Source organism: Zootoca vivipara, chromosome 14, assembly GCF_963506605.1.
Source record: "Zootoca vivipara chromosome 14, rZooViv1.1, whole genome shotgun sequence".
Lineage (NCBI taxonomy): Eukaryota > Metazoa > Chordata > Lepidosauria > Squamata > Lacertidae > Zootoca > Zootoca vivipara.
The window spans coordinates 15,621,796-15,640,606 of record NC_083289.1 but is presented as its reverse complement, the minus strand read 5'-3'; positions in this window follow the sequence as shown (position 1 = coordinate 15,640,606).

Here is an 18,811-nt window from a genome sequence, read left to right as displayed (position 1 = left end):
GGGCTCATTTCCCAGCCCACATTCTGAACACAGGGATTCCCAATTTTCTCTCCAAAAGTACCTTTTCTTTTCCTAAACAAATTAAGCCCAGCTGTTCACTTATCAACCCTCTAGTAGCATTTCACAAAGGCAGGTTCTTGCTGATCCTGCAATGAAGTAGAGCACAGCTTTCCAAACTGTATGCCATGACACATTAGCGTGTCGGCTGCGGTGTGCAAGTGTGTCATGAGAACATTCCCAGCGCTTCTTCCGGGGCTGGAAAGGGGTTAGTTTAACCTGTGGTTTGCCAGTAAAACTGAATTACCGTGTCACGAAATGATGCATGTCTAAAAAGTGTGTCACCAACATTGAAAAGTTTGGAAAGCTCTGAAGTAGAGCATCAAAAGTGACTGATTCCTGAAAAGGGAAACCCCTGTGCTTATCTTGTTGGTGGAGTTGCCTGTCTGTGGTCGGCATGGAAATGTAGGCTCTGCTTTGGAAGTGCTGTGTACAGCACTCTCAGACCCTCCCAAGTGTTCCTGCTTTCCAGGGACAGTCCTGGATTTACAGAAGCTGTCCCGGTTTCTGATTTCATCCCAAAATGTCCCGCTTTTCCTTAAAGGTAAAGGGTAAAGGGACCCCTGACAATTAGGTCCAGTTGCGAACGACTCTGGGGTTGTGGCGCTCATCTCGCTTTAAAGGCCGAGGGAGCTGGCGTACAGCTTCCTGGTCATGTGGCCAGCATTACTAAGCTGCTACTGGCAAAACCAGAGCAGTGCACGGAAATGCCGTTTACCTTCCTGCCGGAGTGGTACCTATTTATCTACTTGCACTGCATGCTTTCGAATAGGACATCCCTATTTTCATTGGAGAAATGTTGGAGGCTTTGAAATTATCCAACCCCCCAAACCTTCTGAAGGTACAGTGGTACCTCGGGTTACAAACACTTGGGGTTACAGACTCCGTTAACCCGGAAGTAGTACCTTGGGTTAAGAACTTTAACTCAGGAGAGAACAGAAATGGCGCGCCAGCAGCGCAGCGGCACCAGGAGGCCCCATTAGCTAAAGTGGTACCTCAGGTTAAAAACAGTTTCAGGTTAAGAACGGACCTCCGGAACGAATTAAGTTCGTAACCAGAGGTACCACTGTATAGGGAAGGTTTTTTTAGGTTTAATGTTTTACTATGTTTTCATATATGTTGGAAGCTGCCCAGAGTGGCTGGGGTAACCCACATGGGTGGGTATAAATAGTAAGATGATAATGCAATAGGACGTCCCTATTTTCATCGGAGAAATGTTGGAGGGTATGCCTGGGATTGTGCTGCTTCAGAATGCAGGTGGGGAATTGTTCATTGAATGCTTCTGGATGACAAAGGAAATAGGGGAGAAAGCTGCGCTAGATTCCTTCTCCCTGGTGGACTAGGTTTCTATGCATAGCAATGGTGACTTGCCTGTGGCCCAATCACTTCAGGATGACTCCAGTTCCCAGTAGCCCTAGCCAATATAGCCAAGAGTCAGGGATGATGGGAGTTGTAGTCTAAAAACATCTGGATGGCCACAGGTTTCCTGCTCCTGATGCATAGGAACTTCAGAAGACACCTGTTTGGTAACAACAACAACAACAACAACAACCTGGAGAAACTATATTGCATGTCATTTCAGAAATTGATCCTAAGGCCAAACCTGCGAAGTGAATAGGAATTATGCTGCAGTAAGTGAAATTTGCATGCGCCCAGGAGAAGTATCTAAAATCGGGTTGTAGCCAATGCTACTCCTACTCAGAGTAGACCCATTGAAATTAATTGGCATGACTATTTTAGGATTATTAATTAGGTCTTCCATGAGTAGGATTAGCATTGGAAACAATCCTATATACTGTATTCTGATCCTGGCAAAGTTTATTGGACTAAGTACTCTGGATCAAATGAACAGTCTGTTCCTAAGTCCATCCCTCTTCCTTAAAAGTATGCATGATTAAAATGGCAATGGTAATTTATTTACCCGTGTTTATTTATTACCCGCTGCTATAGTGCATACCGACACAATGTTTTCCTTCCGGGATCATGCAAAGTGCAATAAGAATAATGTTAGGACAGGAAATGGGCAAAGCATTCAGTGCTACTACTACCTGATATGCTTTAAGGACATAAACTAGGAAGCATATTTGTATTATATTTCATTGTTGAGATTTGGGTAAACAAACATAGGTGTGGGTGTTTGTGTATGTGTGTGTGGTACAGGTGATGGTGTAAGAAACCACAATGGGTAAACTTGCCACATTTGTTCAGAGATTTGAAAAAAAACTTGTTTTTGGCTTTCCTTCTTTATTCTCCTCTGTTGGCTTCTGCACAATTGGTGTTTTTCAAACATTTCCCCCCCCCACACCTCAAGAGGACTAGAAACTCCCCCCCCCACTCTTCAAAGAACAATCTGTCCGATATTCTAGTAACAAGAGTATGCGGTTCACACAGAAATACAATTCAGGCCAGCTTTATACCTGTCTACTCAGAGGTTAGCCCTGTTGACTTCAATGGGACTTAAAGGGAAGTGTGTACAAGATTGAAACCTTAGAGCTGCTAGGATATTGGCCTTAAAAGTGGATGTAAGGCCAGGTTATCAATCATTCTGAAATGCGGGCTATACGGTGCCAAAAAAGCTCTCTGCTAGCAGCCTATTGTGGTCAGTTTTGTGGGGCTTAATCACTTAGTTGGTTAGTGGATGTAACGTTCTACCTTGTCATAAGAGATGGTTGCATCAGATAATCTTCGGATCCCTGCCAGTTCTCTGAATTTTGCCGTGCAATTGAATGTTTCGTAAAGTAGTCATCCGACTGCTTCCCCCACTAGGGAGGGAAGCAGTTCTATTTTGTTTGTTTGTTTGTTTGTTTGTTTAATATGAAACACAACCAGTGCTTTCCCCCCAGGGGGTACTCAAGGGCACGCAGTACCGGCACCTCTTTTGGCTGTTGTTTAAAAGTGTGGGGCTTACTGTAACAACTTCATGGTGAGCGCTGGCATGTATTTTTCTAGGGGGGGGGGGGAAGCACTGAACACAACCATCCATTGACATTCAGACCATAGCTGCCAAGTCCGGATCGTAAAGATCCGGGATCGGCAGCGCGCGCACGACCGGAAGTTGCGTGATGCAACTTCCGGTGGCGCTTCGCCCTTCTATGGGCACCAGAAAATGGCGGCGCCAGCGCCGGAAGTCGCTTCCGCGCATGACCGGAAACACGTAAAAGCGACTTCCGGCGCCGGCGCCGCCATTTTCTGATGCCCATAGAAGGGCGAAGCGCCACCGGAAGTCGCGTCACGCAACTTCCGGTCATGCGCGGAAGCGACTTCCGGCGCCACCATTTTCTGGTGCCCATAGAAGGGCAAAGCGGCACCAGAAAAATGGCCGCCAGGAAGAATCGAATTTAAGGGACAATGCCGGGATTCTCTGCCAAACGGGAGACCGCCGGGAAACGGTGAGAAAAAAGGGGTTTTCCCGGCGGATACGGGATACTTGGCAGCTATGATTCAGACACCTTCAAATTTTGGAGCGTAGTTGTCCAGCCAAGTATTGCGTACCAAGATGCACATATTAGGGTAAAATATATTCGTGAAAATGCATGAGAGGAAATGGCTTCGCGAAGATGTGCGTTAGGGAAAAAAATCGCAGTAAAACGCTGCGGCATTCTCGTGAGGGCTTCGCAAAATGGGCAAACTGATGTGAAAATGTGGAGAACGAGCATAAATATTGGGGAATGAACGAGAAAGTGAGAGGGAAAGAAATGGACAGATTCGCCTGTGCCTCCTCAACACCTACTGGGGCCGACCTTGGTCATAACACCACCCTGTGCAATGCCATTTGATGCCCCCCCCGGCCCTCATGGCACCAGCTTCAGCCGGGCTTTGGGAAGAAGGTGCGAGGCTCCCGCACACGTACTAGCACTCCAACAAAAACAACTTGGCTGGAGAACTGCATAGCCAAATTCAGAGAAGTGCGATTTCAATGGATGGCTGTGTCTCTGTTCGTGTATTGTTTCGGAAAGTGAATGAGAAGTGAACTGAATGGAATTTCTCTCCCGTACCTGCTTCCAGCTATGTGGGGTTAGAACTGCACCCCCAATATACTAAATGTCCTTATTTATTCCAAACCTCCACTGCAGGGACTTTGGGGGGGGGAAGGGAACTATTTAGTTCAAATTAAGTCCCACTGAGCTCAACAGAGCTTGCTCCTAGATAAGGGAGCACAACTGGGGGAACTGTGGTCCTTCAGCCACTGTTGAACTTTCCATAACCCCTGGCCATTGACTTTATTTATTTATTTATTTATTTATTTATTTATTTATTTATTTTATGTCCTGCTGTTTTTCCCAAGCTGCTCAAGGGGATGTACATGGTTCTCTCTCGCCCGCCCGCCCCCCCCGTCTTAAATCCCAATAACAACCCTGTGAGGTATGTGGTGGTAGTAGTAGTAGTAGTAGTAGTAATAATAATAATAATTAAATTATTTATACCCCGCCCATCTGGCTGGGTTTCCCCAGCCACTCTGGGCAACTCCCAACAGAATATTAAAAACATGATAAAACATCAAACATTAAAAACTTCCCACTTTCCCCCCTTTTTTTCTTTTTCTTGCTTTTTTTTTGCAAGAGTAAAAATAGAAGTAATGACAGGACCAAAAGAAATCGGAGGGTTTACAGTTCGAGACCTGAGAAGGCCCTCTGCTTGGTTCCCTGTAACCTCACTTCTTGCAGTGAGGGAACCACCAGAAGGCCCTTGGAGCTGAACGATGGGGGTGGAGACGCTCCTTCAGGTATACTGGGCCGAGGCCGTTGAGGGCTTTCAAGGTCAGCACCAACACTTTGAATGTAGTAGAATAGACATGGTAGAATAGCTCAGTCACCAGAGCACGGGGCTCTTAATCTCAACATTGTGGGTTAGAGCCCAACGTTGGGCAGAAAGACCCCTGCATTGCAGGGGGTTGGACTAGATGACCCTCGTGGTCCCTTCCAACTCTGCCATCCCGTGATTCGGACTGGGTTGTTAGAGCTTGACGTGTTGAGCCAGAAGTAATTATTCCTAGGTAAGCATGCTTGGGATGGCAGCCCTAAACTGCTTTTGAGTTTTGTAAGTTTTCCACACAAAAAATCTAGCCTCTGCTGCAATAGGTAATGGGACTCTTTAAAAGTGTTCCTTTAGTACAAATACAACAACTCTCAGACTCAGGAAAACTCCCCTGTTCAAGAAAGGGTTAATCTTGCAGACCTTCTCAAGAGACATCTGGCAAGAGTTGTGGGTGTTGGCTGTGGCAGATCCCAGGTCTGTACCAGTCGCTACAAGGGAGCTGTCATGACTCTTGATTTATCCTCCCTCCCTTCTCCTCCTCCTTCTCCCCAATGTCGTGGGGTATGGGATGTTGAAACGGCTGCGGCTCTAACGAAAAATATGAAAAAAACATGATGATTATGATTTAGTCTCTTGGAAGGCATGCTGCCGGCCTCTGTCCATAGCTGGTGAACGTACTGGAAGTGACTCCGTGCTTTCTGTTTAAAAAACACTTTAAACATAATTTGGGCATTCGGAACAGGAAAGGAAGGGGGTGGGTTGGCAGCACTGAGAATTTTGCATATGTTCCTCTGTGTGTGTGTGTGTGTGTGTGTGTGTGTGGTGGCGGCGGCAGATGATTAAATCAAGGCATGTGTAGATAATCGGAGTGAAGAACAGGGAAGGGAGAATCTGTCAATTTTTTTGTTTCTCCCAGTTTCCCATTCTTCCGCTCCTGTAAGTTCAGGTCTCCACATTTCCAAATCAGTCTGTGATTATTATTGTTTTTTAATTAGCACTTTGGGTGAATTTCTCCTAAGGTATACATTTTTATATGCAATTTTGCCTAATATACACACTTTGCAAAACACCTTACCCTAAAATAATGCTTTTTTTGGTCTGATCATTTTACCAATATATGGTCTTTGTACACGACTGGAGAACTGCGCTTCCAAATGTGGATAATATTAACTTGCAAGGGATGTGCGTGTTTCAGTTTGTATATTGCTTCAGGAAGTACAAAGTGTTATGAATCGTGATGTTTGTGCTCCTTGTTCAGTATTGAGTGTCTTCGTCAAAGCATAACTAATCCCCTTGTGTGTGGCTTGATGGTGACTAAATTATATTGTGCACAAGCTGCTGCATGGAAAATCACATGAATCTGACATTTGAAGAGTTTGTAAGTAAACCGTTTGTAACTTACCAAGCGTGTGGTCTCTTTCTGTGCTAAGGGGAGTGGGGAACTTTGGATGCAACTTGAAGGGGGATATTTTAAAGATTTAACAGCCTATAGTTCCACACTTTGCTGCATGTTTTGTGATTTTAAATCTCTTCCGGAGGTTCTCTCACCAAAGAGTACTTGCCCCAAACCTAGATCCAGGCATCCAGGGAATTCTCTTTTTATTTTATCTATATATATTTTTATTCTTTTAACCAAATGAACCAACACAAAGTTTTCCTCCCTCAACCTACAGGGACCTTCCACTGGGTCAGACTCCTTCAACTCTCTGAGCAAATTGTATTTCTCCTTCCATTTTCCAATACACCTACCTTCTAGGATGGTTGTATTCATGTGCTTCGGAATGGGGCTGAAGCTGAAAGTGGCTTAGCTTAGCAAACTAAGAAAAAAAAACATTTGCAATTTCTAAACAGGGAGCTGCTGCTGGTTCTGTATGGGTATACTGGCGTGTGTGTGTGTGTGTGTGTGTGTGTGTGTGTCTGTGTGTGTGTTTTTATCACATTGATATACTGCATTTTTAAGTGCATACCACTTCTTTTTAAAGTAATTTATGAAGTGCCCTTAGAATGATGGGGCTTTGGTTTGTTTGTTTGTTGAACAATGGAGGAGAAAAAATTGTTTGGTATTCCAATAAATTCATTTCCCAGAGTCCTTCTCTGCCTTTAGAACAAAGCAGAGTGAAAATTCTCAAGACTGCTGAAAATTTAATGCAAAAAAAAAGCAACCATAATGTTTATCTGCTCCTGCTGCATAATACTGAGCTGCAACATTATTGATTTCTGAATACATCCCCTTCTGCTGCTTAAGTTTTGGCAAGTTTGCCTCCTGCCTTAGGTCACATCTGCACTGTACATGTAAAGCACTTGTGTACCACTTTAGCTGTCATAGCTCCCCCCCCCAAAAAAAATACTGGAAATTGTGGTTTGTTAAGGGGGTTGAGAGTTGTTACAAGACCTCTGTTCCCCTCACAGAACTAGAAGTCCCTGGCTCCTCACAAAGTCAGAATAATAATAATAATAATAATAATAATAATAATAATAATAATAATTTTATTTACACCCCGCCCATCTGGCTGGGTTTCCCCAGTCAGTCTGGGCGGCTCCCAAGAGAATATTAAAAACACGATAAAACATCAAACATTAAAAACTGCCCTAAACAGGGCTGCTTTCAGATGCGTTCTAAAAGTCAGATAGTTGTTTATTTCCTTTGACTTCTGATGGGAGGACGTTCCACAGGGTGGGCGCCACCACCGAAAAGGCCCTCTGCCTCGTTCCCTGTAACCTCACTTATTGCAGGGAGGGAACTGCCAGAAGTCCCTCGGAGCTGGACCTCGGTGTCTGGGGTGAATGATGGGGGTGAAGACGCTCCTTCAGGTATACTGGGCCGAGGCCGTTTAGGGCTTTAAAGGTCAGCATCAACACTTTGAATTGTGCTTGCCCTGGGCAGCAATCAGGAACAAAACACCCCTGCACTGCCTCCAACAAGGGAAGCAGAACATAGTGATTGTGATGCGAAGAAATCAGAGGAATCATTGGCTGTTCCATTCAGGGCTTTAAAGGTCAGCACCAACACTTTGAATTGTGCTCAGAAACCTACTGGGAGCCAATGTAGGCCTTTCAGGACCAGGGTTAGATGGTCTCGGCGGCCGCTCCCAGTCACCAGTCTAGCTGCCACATTCTGGATTAGTTGTAGTTTCTGGGTCACCTTCAAAGGTCGCCCCATGTAGAGCACATTGCAGTAATCCAAGCGGGAGATAACCAGAGCATGCACCACTCTGGCGAGACATCAATCCATGCTGCCGCCTCTTTCAGCTCCAGCCCCTGGCTCCTCACAAAGTCGGAATGTTGCGTACGTCACATCAGGCCCCCCCACAGTGTTTTTGAGAAGTTGGTGCCTCTGCTCCCAAAAATTGGGATTCAGAGGCATACTGACACAGAACATAGCCACTATGGCTGGTAGCCACTGATGCCCTTATTCTCCCATGAATTTGTCTAGTCGTCTTTTAAATCCATCTCTGTTGGCAACCACCACGGCCTCTTCTGGGAGGGAATTCCGCCGCCCAACTTTGCCCGGTGCGAAGAAGTCTTGTCCGTTGCCAGCCCTAAATCTCCAGATTTGCATTTGCAGAACAGTCATCGTGTTTTGTAGCAACAATGGCAGGATCCAACGGCATTTGCATTATAGCAACACCCAAACGATACTTCTGGGCATTTTCTTATGAAAGCCCGTGTGAGTTGAGACAAGTTGGGACACTTGGAAGTCGCCTGGGGCCAAGGCACAGGTTTGGCTCTCTGCGTGTTAAAAAAAGAAAAGAAGGAAAAACGTTACATGGTTTTAGTATAGACACATGAAACAGGAAATTAATAAAGCGATAAAGTGCAGAAGCTTGCAGAGCAGTGTGCCAGAAAATAATGTTCATGTACCCTTGCTGGCTTGGCATACTGTGTTTTCTTCAAAAGCTAACCACCACCCGTTTTCTCATATTAGATTCCTAGGTAAACTACCTCCAACAATATTGAGCTAGATTCAGAAAGCATAGACTGGCGTCATTAGTATTTTCTCTTTTCTTTTTTAGATCCCCCTTTTCCCATCTCTGGTATTTCCTGATCCGCAGATAGATGGGTTTCCATATTCTGTAATCATGTTCCAGATGTTTGTGAATGAGCATGTCTGCCTTCCAATTGACTCCTCTTGAACCATTTCGCCAAGAAGATCTGTAGAGGTTGGAGAAATATGAAAGCTGGGAGTAGGGGTGGTTGAAGCTGTCAGTTTCGGTTCTTCTCAGTTTCTTTTTCCAACCTTAAGTTCAATTCTCCACATTAGATTGCAACTATCATTATTTTTAGAAAAATGAAAATTCACCAGCATTTTAGTGCAAATTTCTGCTGATAAAGAGATGTTTTTGTGTGCCATTTCCCATCATATGCAAATGCTTACAAAGCCATTTTCCCTAACATAATACATTTTTGTATACAGGTAGGTAGCCGTGTTGGTCTGAGTCGAAGCAAAATAAAAAATTCCTTCAGTAGCACCTTAAAGACCAACTAAGTTTTTATTTTGGTATGAGCTTTCGTGTGCATGCACACTTGTGGTCTTTAAGGTGCTACTGAAGGAATTTTTTACAGTTTTGTATGTTACTGAATTTTTTTTTGCTCACACGTGCATTTTTAGTTTAGTACAGTTCATGCATTTTTGCACACATTACTTGGCTAGAAAACTGCAGTGCAGAATTCAGAGAAGTGCAAATTTCAAAGAATGGCTGTGTTTCGGTTTGCGCGTTGTTAGGAAAGTCACAAATTATGTAGGCAGGATTGTATTTAAATCATGCTGCTTTCCCTGGGAGACATTTGACTGCATGCTAAAAATGTCTGGTTGTCATCAATGCAGTAGCTAGACTGGTGACTGCGAGCGGCCGCTGAGACCACATAACACCGGTCTTGAAAGATCTACATTGGCTCCCAGTACGTTTCCGAGCACAGTTCAAAGTGTTGGTGCTGACCTTTAAAGCCCTAAACGGCCTCGGTCCAGTATACCTGAAGGAGCGTCTCCACCCCCATGGTTCTGCCCGGACACTGAGGTCCAGTACCGAGGGCCTTCTGGCGGTTCCCTCACTGCGAGAAGCCAAGTTGCAGGGAACCAGGCAGAGGGCCTTCTCGGTGGTGGCGCCCGCCCTGTGGAACGCCCTCCCAACAGATGTCAAAGAGGAAAACAACTACCAGACTTTTAGAAGACATCTGAAGGCAGCCCTGTTCAGGGAGGCTTTTAATGTTTAATAGATTACTGTGTTTTATTTTTCTGTTGGAAGCAGCCCAGAGTGGCTGGGGAAACCCAGTCAGATGGGTGGGGTATAAATAATAAAATTATTATTATTATTATTATTATTATTATTATTATTATTATTAGCCTTCTCTCGGGCTAGATTATATGCAAATTGCTTTATAATAGTTGTTGCCTTCACAATAGGCCTGTGACGTAGACACATCATTCTGCACAAGATGGGCTTAATGAATCAAAGGCAAAGTCCAATACATTTTCCCCCACTAACACAAACTACAGGTTCAACCATTATTCCAGTTGGGAAAGTAATTTGTCATTATACCAAATATTCTTAAGATTGGTTTGGTAATACTATATATGTCTTATGTGCTTTTCCTTGTAGACAGACGGCTGTGGTGTAGACAATTCCTTGTGCTTTTCCTTGTCAACAATTATATTTATATATTTATATATATATATATATGTTTTACAAATTAAAATTTACATTCAAAATCACGAGTAATAAGTAAATAAACAAAGATACACCCAAATCTCTGGGCTCCCCCCCCCCTTCCCTGGGTTCCTTCGCTAGTCCTTTTCCGCTACATATTTTAAGTCACTCCAATTTTTAAGAATCCCATATATCCCTAGTTCTTGTTACACTACGAGTGTTATTCAAATCCTGAAAAAAGCTAAACCGTTTACAGTGGTCTCCAAGGTAAATTACAATCCCCCCCCCATTCTTTGTTAAAATTCTGGTCTACCTGATTTCTGATCTTCCCGGTCATTTTCGCCATCTCCACATAGTCCATCAGTTTGGTCTGCCATTCCTCTCTGGTGGGAACTTTGTCTTCCTTCCATCTCTGAGCTAAGAGCATCCGTGCAGCTGTCGTTGTGTACATAAACAGTCTTTTGTACTGCACCTATGATTCCTAATAAAAAAGCTTCTGGTTTTTTAACAAAAGTTGTTTTAAACATCCCCCCCCCAATTCATTATGTATCATTTCCCAGAATTCTTTTACAACCTTACACTTCCACCACATATGGTAAAAGGTGCCTTCTTTTTCTTTACATTTCCAGAAAATATTTGAACTTGTCCTATACATTTTTTGCTATTTTACTCTGAGTTAAGTGCCAACGACCCTTGTCAACAATTGTGGTGCGGGAATAGTCAGTTACATGTGGAAGTGCAGGAGAAGGCATTCCTTATATTGAGTCGTGGCAGAGGAAGGGGGGTGCAGTGGGGGCGGACTGACCTGTGTGTCTTCGCTGAGGGTGACATTTGGCGTGCTGCCCACCCACGACTCCCAAGCCTACCCCAAGCCGTCGGGGGAAGGAGGGGGAGCTGCGCTGCTTTGCCAATGGCAATCCCCCTTCCCCCTTTGTTTTGACAGCTGGGGGAGGCTTGGGAGTCGCGGCCAGGCGGTGCGCCAAATGTCCATCATCGGCAGCTTTGTGGCACTCCATGCACCTGAGCAGCTATTCCGCACCTGGGAGGGCAACCTCCATGCCCCACCCCCCTCGGGAGCGCACCTGCTCTGGGCAGCACGGGTATATGTGGTGCAACTGTATCGAGGCAGACAGTTGGTCCATCTAGTTCAGTGCTGTCTACACTGACAGGCAGCAGCTCTTCCAGATTTCAGGCAGGTATCTCTCCCAACCCTACCTGGCAATATGGGAGATCAAAACTAGGACCTTCTGCATGCCAAGCAGGTGCACTACCAATCTCTCTATGCCACATGCTTACAAAACTGGTTGAAATAATCTTGCCCTCTTCTTTATAAAGCCACCAAAATGCAGAGGTGCATATACATAGCTACATTGTTTAAACCATTAGAGAATAAGTTTGACTCAGTGAGATGTGTCGAGCCATCCACTGATCCTCTTCATTAATTTCTAATAACAATATATATCTACATATTTCTTTGTGCCTTCAGTAGGTAAACACTGCAATGCTTACATTTTCATCAGGATCTCAAAGTGGTTAAAGGCCCATGCTACTGGCTGCAGAAAAAACAACGATAGATTAAATATATATTTGTGGAGTGAAGGTTCTGTGCATTGTAACCAGACTTTTTTCCCAGGAGACTATTCATTTGGGCGCAAGCTACGTTGGATTTTTAAAGTATTGCCTTTGGGGGGGGGCAACAGCTAGCATTAACGGTTCACAAACTTTAGCTTTCTTCCAGGCTTGGCATCTGCACTCCTAGCAGCTGCTGTAGCCCTAGTGTCTTAGAAGCTGGGTCTTCTAAGTCCTCCAATGCTCCTGATGCAGGAGTGCTGCCGCCAAATGTTTCTGGCTGTAACTAGGGCCAGATTTAGGTTTGATGAGGTCCTAAGCTGCTGAAGGTAATGGGGCCCTTTATATGTCCAGCTGTCCTTTGTCAACAACAAATTGTCGCTGGTTTATCTGTTGAATATATGCTATGGACTTCCTAGTAGTGATGTATGGAAGTGAGAGCTGGACCATAAAGAAGGCTGATCGCCAAAGAATTGATGCTTTTGAATTATGGTGCTGGAGGAGACTCTTGAGAGTCCCATGGACTGCAAGAAGATCAAACCTCTCCATTCTGAAGGAAATCAGCCCTGAGTGCTCACTGGAAGGACAGATCCTGAAGCTGAGGCTCGAATACTTTGGCCACCTCATGAGAAGAGAAGACTTCCTGGAAAAGACCCTGATGTTGGGAAAGATTGAGGGCACTAGGAGAAGGGGACGACAGAGGACGAGATGGTTGGACAGTGTTCTTGAAGCCACCAACATGAGTTTGACCAAACTGCGGGAGGCAGTGCAAGACAGGAGTGCCTGGCGTGCTCTGGTCCATGGGGTCACGAAGAGTCGGACACGACTAAACGACTAAACAATGGACCTATTGGTATCTAAAGCCATTTGCATATGTTGCCATGCAACCAGTCCACGGAGAATGTAGGCACCCTATAAATAGAAATGGGCAAACCAGTGATATTTTAGGGAGCAGGTTACCTCATAGGAGCCTACACAACACAAAATACTGTTGCTGTATGTAGGTTTCATTTTATTTGTTTTTTTATCTTATATTTTGTAAATGTGCATCTTTTTAAATTTTTTTGGGGCCCCCAAGAGAGTGGGGCCCTAAGCTATAGCTTGCTTAGCTCATACGTAAATCCGGCACTGGCAGGAACGCATTCTCCAACTCTGATAATGTCACTTGCTTGTTTGGCTGAAGGATAGAAAGGAGGGATGTAGAAACTAGCCCACTGCACAGAGTTAATATTTGCATTCATTGCTCCTCCTGCTTTTGCCTCTGGCCCCTCCCATCACTGGCATGTGACCCTCCTAGTCATTAGAATAAGTGAGGCAATAACACTCCAAAGCACACACTTCCTTACCAAATGCTCCCTTGTGATTTATGGTATTTATTTTCCTTTTTTGAGTCGTGCTGAAGCCAGGAGGCCTTGTGGTTTCCGAGCTGATCTTCTCTGTGGGAAAATTACACAAGGAAAGGTGGTGTATAACCTACCTCGAGTCTTGACATGCTGGCCAGCATGCATGCAATTAAAGGCAGGAAGATCCTAGAGATAAAAATCTGTCCTGTCCCTTGGTTGCAACAATGTGGGTTGTTTTTCTTTTTCTTTAAAAAAGTATATAAAATAACTTGTGCCCCTTTCCCTCTGTTTACTCAAGCAATCTATAGCTTTCTATTTGTTGTTGTTGTCACTTAGTCGTGTCCGCCTCTTTGTGACCCCATGGACCAGAGCACGCCAGGCACTCCTGTCTTCCACTGCCTCCCACAGTTTGGTCAAACTCATGTTAGTAGCTTTGAGAACACTGTCCAACCATCTTGTCCTCTGCCATCCCCTTCTCCTTGTGCTTCCAGTGATCACTCAGAGCTGATTTCCTTAAGAATGGATAGGTTTGATCTTCTTGCAGTCCATGGGACTCTCAAGCTTTCTATAAAGGTAAAGGACCCCTGACAGTTAAGTCCAACTGCGAATGACTCTGGGGTTATGGCGCTCATCTCACTTTACTGGCCGAGGGTGCCAACGTTTGTCCACAGATAGTTTTTCCGGGTCATGTGGCCAGCATGACTAAGCCACTTCTGCCAAAACCAGAGCAGCGCACGGAAACGCCATTTACCTTCCCACTGGAGCAGTACCTATTTATCGACTTGCACTTTGATGTGCTTTCAAACTGCAAGGTTGGCAGGAGCTGGGACCGAGCAACGGGAGCTCACCCCGTCACGGGGATTTGAACCGCCGACCTTCCGATTGGCAAGCCCTAGGCTCAATGGTTTAGACCACAGTGCCACCCACCTCCCCAAGCTTTCTATAGTTGGTTATAAACCTAAACTTGCATTCACAGCAATGTTGGAAGCAGCTTTATACTGAATCAGACCACTGGTCAGGTAGCTCAGTGTTCTCTGTACTACAATCTCTCCCAACCTTACCTGCAGATGCCAGGGGTTGAATCTAGGGCATGCCAAGCAGCTGCTCTCCTGCTGAGCTGATATGCTGCTATGATTTTCTCCTTGGGTGGGGCTCCTACCTGGGTAACTCCTCAAGCAGGGTGGCGAGTGGGGCGGTGCCCACCCAAGGGACTTTCACCCTTTCCACACCCACCTGAAGCACACACACACTTTCCATAACAACAACAAGAAGAAGAGTTTGGATTTGAAATCCTGCTTTATCACTACCCTAAGGAGTCTCAAAATGGCCAACATTCTCCTTTCCCTTCCTCCTCCACAACAAACACTCTGTGAGGTGAGTGGGGCTGAGAGACTTCAGAGAAGTGTGACTAGCCCAAGGTCACCCAGCAGCTGCATGTGGAGGAGCGGAGACGCAAACCCGGTTCCCCAGATTATGAGTCTACCACTCTTAACCACTATACCACATTGGCCTCTCTCGCGTTGGTTCAAGACAGATATAAAAGTTACAGGAGAAAATTTGCCATTTGGCTGCCAATGCTTGCAGCAGCAAAGCATTTGTTATGGTGCAACACCACTTGATTATACTTTTGAATGGTATGGTGTCTGTCCGATAGCGTTCCTGAGCTAATGGGCTGTTGCTCACCATGAATTCCAATACGTTCCAAACATTGCATGAACTGAAAGGCAGCTGTCCCACAAAATTCACGTTCCTCTGAAATGTTTGACCCAGTTCTTCAGCCGAATAAAGCCAAGGGATGTTTACAAAAATCCACATACCGGTGGGTGAAATATGTGTATAAATGTATGCATTGGAAGCAACTTTTTCCGGCTGTGCCCAGTATGACAGCTATTCCTGGACCAGGAGAGTGTGGTCACAGTAGTTCAGGTATTGGGAATTTCGAGACTGGACTACTACAATGCACTCTGTGTGGGGCTGGGGCTGAAAACTGCAGTATCTGATGCAGCACAATTGCTGACAGGAGTGAGACCTTGTCAGCATATAATGCCTCTGCTCAGAGATCTGTACTGGTTGCCTATCAGTCACGAGGGCCAAATACAAGGTTATTTGATTTGTGGAACCAGCACTGTTACAGATGCCCCACACTAACAGTTCTGCACTTGCACAAAATCATTTTAGTGTGACGGCTCCTACTCTTTGGAACTCCCTGCCTGTTGACGTCAAGCCAGGTGCCTTCATTGTTTTCTTTTTGGTGCCTGCTAACAACATTTTTGTTTGGACAAGACTATCCAGATATACAGATGTTGACGTGTTTTAACCCCTTTTTAGTTTACTGCTGGTTTTAATGGTCTCTTAGATATCTTTAATTGTTTTCATTAATCATTTCAAATTTTTTGCAAACCTCTGGGAGGTTTTGTTACCATCCAGTGGTATATTATTTGTTGTTAAATAAAACAAAATAAATAAAGTATGTTCTATTAGAAAACATCGCTTTGCAAAAAAAAATGTGTTGGGAGAAGTTTGCACCAAAATGGTGGTGAATTTTCAGGAGGACTTTAAAACAGATAACAAACTCGTGGGGAAATGTAATGAAATTAATATTATGGGGGGGGGGGAAAGAGAGAAACCAAAACTACTAATTTGCCCTTCTCTACCTAAGAACAGGGCTTCTTCAGTGGTGGCCACAAGGTTTTTGAATTCCCTCCCCTTAGAGGCTTGCCTGTTACTGACTAGTATCTTTTCAGCACAAGATGAATGCTTAAAAAAAACACATTTCCCAGGCTGAACTGATGGGGTCTGTGGCACTAAGGAACAAGCACATTCCTCCTGTTGCAAATAACAAGTGTGTGCCTGGAATGGTGGTCGCATTCAGATGAGGACCATGGTGCAGACAACAGGGCGAAAACCCCTTCCGCTATTTCCCCATGCTATATATATATATATATTTAAATCTTGTACGCCAGGCCTGCAGATGTGAATCGCGTTACATATACCTTGTCCCAGCATAGTTTTGTATTGCATTCTATATTGCATTCTGCCGTCTCTAGGGACAAACTCGCTGCCTGCTCGCTTCATAAGCATTTTTTTAAAAAGAAGTGAGATTCTGCAATAATTACACACTTAGGACTTGAGGCAAGTTTGGAATGGTTCTACTGCATAATTGGTAATTTTAATGCTCTGATGTTTTGCGTCCCTTTGTAGTTCTGATCTGTGCTTCAGCTTCAGAAACTTAATTTGAGCAGGACCTCGCTTTCCAAGCAAACCCTGACAGCATTTCATCGGAGACCCCTGGCGGGTGTTTAAGGCTAGAACTGCACACGATACGCAATATTGAGACTGTGCAAAAATTGGCAATGGTGGAGTGTACCTTTATTTGCTTTTCAGAAATCAGTTGCAAGCACAAAGCTGAATTACTCCCCCTTCTGTGGTGCCCCGTCCCCATTTTTTTTTTTGAACAGCCATTGATTCTCCTGATTTCTTCCCTTTACAATCACTATGTTCTGCCTCCCTTGTTGGAGGCAGTACGGGGGCATTGCATTCCTGGTTGCTGTCCAGGGCAAGCACAATTCAAAGTGTTGATGCTGACCTTTAAAGCCCTAAACGCCCTCGGCCCAGTATACCTGAAGGAGCATCTTCACCCCCATCATTCAGCCCAGACACTGAGGTCCAGCTCCGAGGGCCTTCTGGCGGTTCCCTCATTGCAAGAAGTGAAGTTACAGGGAACCAGGTAGAGGGCCTTCTCAGTGGTGGCACCCACTCTGTGGAACGCCTCCCATCACATGTCAAGGAAATAAACAACTATCTGACTTTTAGAAGACATCTGAAGGCCAGTTTTTAATGTTTGATGTTTTATCGTGTTTTTGATATTCTCTTGGGAGCCGCCAAGAGTGACTGGGGAAACCCAGCCAGATGGGTGGGGTGTAAATAAAAAGGTATTCTTATTCTTATTCTTATTATGCTGGGGGCGGAGCACTCCAGGGGCAGTGTGCTCACCCACTGCAGCCAGCTCATCGCTTCCGTGCACTGGATTCTAGCGTCAGAGAGGGACGCAGCCGTCACCTCTCCAAAGCATCCTGTGGGCAACCGCAGCATCAGAGAGGGAACTGCTGGTGATCTCAGCACCGGAGATGGGTACTGCCATCGCCTCTTCAATGCTCCTCCAAGCTGCGATTGTAGTGTCAGATAGGAGGTCCATCCCCCCCCCCCCCGCTTCCACCCCAGGCTCAGTCCTGACTTATAAGTGGAGCTGTGACAAGCAGGCAGCTGTGCCCCCCCCTTTTAAAAATAATTATTCATTTTCCCTTTTGTCACCATACATAAATCACAATAATTTTACAAATAGGATTCTCAGAATCCCCAAACTTCTCTCCACCTCTCCATGGTTTCCCCAGATATTCTTTTCAAACTGCATCGTATCATATTCTCTTAAAACTCAATTTTTATCATAATTCTCGCTTTATTGCAAGTGCTTTTAAAATCCTGCCAATGTTTTCACTTGTTGACAGTGCTCTTTCAAGTAACAGAAAAAAAAAATCCCCATTCTTTATTAAATTTATTGTCCTCTTGATCTCTGATTTTTCTGGTCATTTTCACCAATTCAGCATAGTTCATCAGCCCTCCCCTTCCCTCTCGGCTGGCCTCTGGGTGGCCTTAAAGAGAAGGAGATGCTGCCACCCGGACAAGGCTTCCCTAGATGAGGGAACTGTAGTGGGGGCACCTGGTTGTACCCCCTAAAAATGCCCCACAGCCCCTCCATGCTATGCCACTGAGGCAGTATGCATTTGAATCCGAATTGGTGGGAGGCACCAATGAAGTGAGAGCTATTGTGCTCATGCCTCGGGTGTCGACTTTCTGTAGGCGATCTAGCCACTGTGTGGACAGGCTGCCAGACTAGATGGGCTTTTTGGCTGATGGACTAGATGGGCTTTAAGGCGCCTTGCAATTAACAATTGCATTGCAGTTGCTTCTACCCCTCCTGTAACACTTGACATTGCTTTGAGGTAGCACACAAACACCCCCACATCTTACTAGGTCGTGGTGGCCGTTCTCATCCGCTTTCCTCCCAGCTGGGTGGTCTGTTGCCCAGCTGTGTGCTCTTTCCTCCCTTCTTCCCTTTCCCAAGAATGTAGATATTTTCACTGTCCAAGGGCAGGGAGGGGGAGAGCCGGGAACAGCTTGTGGATGGCCTCAGGTGAGCTGCTGAGCGATGGGCAGGGAGGTGTGTTGTTGTCGGAACGGTCTGATTGCCAGAACAGATTCGGCTCTTCCCACTCTGCACCGTTAGCTTGTGCAATCAACTGCACTTTTGTGATGCGGTGATAAAATACAGCAAGGGGGGGTGGGGGTGGTTTGGAATTTTCACTAGAGAGGTTTTCTTAAAAATAGTCAAACAGGTAGAGAAAGTGTGTGGGGTGTGTGGGTGTGTGGGTGAAATTATGCAGT